Genomic DNA, 4,245 nt, shown 5'->3' on the forward strand with positions numbered 1-4,245 from the left:
TGGAACTTGGAGTCCAAATGGCAATTTTTGTAAAACAGAATAATGTTTAAGTCTGAAACTGAGAAAAAAGTATCAGTACTATGTACATTGTTTTCCAATCACAGCTTCCAGATGCACATGTATTTACTAAGGTGGGGGTACACTAAAGAGCAACCTAAAATATAGAGACTTAGTACCATTCTTCCCAAGGATCAATAATGATCATAATAATGATTACTTTATTTGACATATTACAATTTTTCTTTAAAACTAGACTTGATATTTCAAAATACATCAGATAAACTAATAATGTTGCTCATGAGTATTATTTCTGTGCTATATTTTGGTTATCGGCCATATAGTTCAGGGATAACATATATTATTATACAACATGTACAATGCCATCTACCAATTAGATAATATTATGGTTTCCAAGCTAAAAACTTTCATTTAATGTAAAGATCACTGAATTCATTATACCTGCATCTCTACATCTTTGGAATGCTTCCTCATTCCCCTTCCTAATATCTGTTCATCATTGCTCTGTGAAAAAGGATATTACATACATGTATATTTAGACATTCTTGTTTTGTTTCTAAAATCCCTTTATGCTTACTATTTGTACATATATACATGTAGATACACGTAAAATAGTAATCCACAAATTGACTATGAGTTTCAATGTTATGAACCTATTTAAACTGAACACCTGCTTTAACAGAACAAAAAGTTTAGTCTTTACATTGGTATGAATATGAATACTTATATAAATGTAATGATATATACCTTTGACAAACAAGTATCAAAATCTGTAACTACTTGAATGGATTCTTGTGGTCGATTAGTACACAGCTTTCTTCTGCAATTGGCACAAACAGCTGAAAAAAATGTCAACAATTACATGTAAGTGCACACATTACATTAAAAGTAAGAGAATTCATGATATGTACATGTCTTGACAGTAAACATTTCGATCCACAGGCCCAAACAAGTTTTGGGAGAATTTTAATTGCAAGTACCAATCAAATTTAATATTTCAACTATGTACAGTGATTCTGTTTGTAGACTTTTGAGGGGACAAGACAAAAGACACCTGGCCCAGAGGTTATAAAACTTTTACTGTAGTCATACTCAAACTCAGCAATGTTTGTTTAGAGTACAACTCTGAGCAAACTCCAAGCATCCTCAAAAAATCTTAAGCATGAACTCCATTTGAGTACGAGAATAATTTTATAAATGTTTTATAAACTTCACTTTGAGTATGAGTATGATTTACAGCACGGTGTTTGAGTTTGAGTATGAAAACATGCTCAAAAAGTTTTACAACCTCCAGGCCAGCTATCAATATTCATTGCTTGAAGCACTCTACAGTGCATGTAAAAATGGGCATGTATGTGGAAGTTGATTGATCAAATTATCAAAAAGGTTGATTTGCTTGTGTTGAAATATGACTGATTAAGAATAGTTTAATATTGTTATCATATACTTACGAGTTCCAACAGGTATAATAACACCAAAATTCTCTCTGATTGATACGACATTTGAAAAGGTTAGCAGTCTGTCTTTTCTTCTTGTTGATTTTGATGGAACTTCACAATAAATTCTTCTGCTTCTTTTGAGATTTCTCTTAAGAATATGGGAGAAATGTGCCGAACAAATATTAAATGAACATTCACTGATATTGTCCGGTAATACACAACATTCTGTTAGAATAATTTGTACATCTTTTTCAGCATGATTTTTCAAAATAACTTCATCGTTTGAACATTCTATAGAGTCAACAAAGTAATTGAAATAGCAAGCCATGTTTCTCTCTTTAAATCTCATAAAACACCTGTATCCCACTTAAATTCAATTCATACCGCCGTCTGTCAAACTAGTAAACAAAACATTCGTGGACTAAGTTACCTCCTAAATAGGAGAGTTCCCTTAAAGACAAAGAACGATAACTCTTGTTAAAAACCAAGCTATACATTATATGTTTTTAACTTACTGTAGGTCTCATACCTGTTAAATAACATGCAATTTTTATTTTAAATACAATTTCTTGTATTCAGATGAAGATTTAAGTACACATGGGTTGTTGGATGAGTAGTTTATAAAAAAAACGTTTTTGAGACCCAGAGCAAAGTATATAGATTTTATACATGGAATTACTATTAAGTGATAAAAATACCCATTGAGATATTTTGTTGTTAGTTAGAACATATGCTATAAAAACTAACAGCAAAGTTTGAGAAAATTCCTGTGCTGCATTTTCATGTGAGACTGGTTTAAATTTTCACATTTTTACTTTAAAAAGTATGCTTCAACAGACGATTTATGAAAATATAGGTTCATTAGAAACGCTAATATTTTCTATATAACTTAAAGAATACCTCTAGATCACAAAAACATACAAAAACCCCGGTGAAATTCAAGAGAATAATTTATTTACTAACCATAAGCAATAATAGGCAATACATCAAGGACATCATGTTCCATATATAGAAAACCACTCGTTGCTATGGTAACCCCAGTGTTTCAACAACAAAAAATTACAAAATTTTATTACTCTAGGGCATAGCTATCATTGTGTATAACAACTTTTAGAATCCATGATATACCATTTCTGACCCATTTTGGTCATTACATAGAATTACAAAGATTTTAAAGACACATCTATATTTGGCAACGTAGATTACGTACTTCTTGGCGACATCGAGTAAAGTCGAAAGATGAATTTAAAAACCGATCTTACATATATTGATACCTGTTTAAATATTCATCTAAACATGGATTTTGAAATAATATTGTTATAAATACCTCGTGAAAGTCACCTTAGGTTTTATAAATGCGGAAATGTAGTATACCCCTTCGGCGACATTGAAGTTTAGGCAAAGTTGATGAGTTTTTTGATTTGTATTTTATAATTCATGGGTGTCTAAAGGTTTTTTCGAGATGAAATTGTAAGTAGAGTTACATTTGAATTAAAAACTACTACAAAAACTTTTTAAATACCGCATGTTTATCAGGTAGAGCCTGGAGACATGCATTCCGTCAAAATGTCTACTTATTCTGAGAATAGGTGTACAATCCATCGTACTCGACTATGAATTGAGAACTTACTCAACATTTGGATATTAGATGACAACGCTGATAGGTCATTGAGGGGCAGTGATGAATTAACTGAGTGGTAGATAGCAATCTTTTTTGGAATGATCACTTTGTAATAGTTCTCCAGGCAAGATGTATAATAATGAGAGAACAGTAATATTCCAAACTGAATATTGGCTAAAGCTAATTTGAATTTTATGTAAGAAATGAACATCACATTTTAGCTGTTCATGGATTCTGTGAATCGCGCTAGTCCCGGGTTCACGTCAACTGGTCTTGGAAGAGGCAATGTCACAATGGGGGACCAGTTAAGAATTGGGTGACATAATTAGAGTTGTGATTTAAACACGGGACAGGGGGCATGTTGAAAATGGATTAAATGCAAGCAAGTGTTGATTTCCTTGTTACAGTTTTGTGCATTATTGTTAAATGTTTGAAAACAACTTGTCTATTGCGTAAATCCAGGCACATCTGAGTCGAAAGGCCGATCGAAGCATAAACTGTCACCATCTCCGGCATTTACACGTTTTTCCAGAATCAAAACATGAATGCTTGCGAAGAGACGTCGATGAAGGCTATGCCATCTTTATCGTGCCACACCTGCTGTGACACGGGACCTCGGTTTTTGCGGTCTCATCCCATTTAGTCGCCTCTTACGACAAGCAAGGGGTACTGAGGACCTATTCTAACCCAGATCCCCACGGGATACTTCTCTAAAGAAAATAGTATATTGCATGTATAACTTATACATTTAAACAGTGCATTGCAGGAAAGCATGTATATTTCATGCATTGTTACTGTCGTCTGATTCAGTATTCAAGACAATAATGGCGTCTTCAAATTCAGAAAGTATAAGTAAAAGAAAACCTAACTGGACTGATGATGAATTGCAAGTGCTAACATCATCAATTCGCGAAAATGGAGATATTTTCTAGCTAGATCACTTCTGAGGAAAACAAGTCAATTTGGAAGAAAATCACCAAGCAGCAAGTAGTGTAGTCTAATATACCAAAAGTTCAGATGGATATTAAAAGGAAAGAATGCTTAAAACATTTGATGTTGGAATTTAATACACATACCCCACTTCTCCTAAAATTTAAAATAAGGACTCAATATACAGTCGTTACACTCTTTATTATTATAAAAATTGTAAATGTATAGGTCAACGGA

This window comes from Ostrea edulis, chromosome 5 (genome assembly GCF_947568905.1).
Source record: "Ostrea edulis chromosome 5, xbOstEdul1.1, whole genome shotgun sequence".
NCBI classification, from domain to species: Eukaryota; Metazoa; Mollusca; class Bivalvia; order Ostreida; family Ostreidae; genus Ostrea; species Ostrea edulis.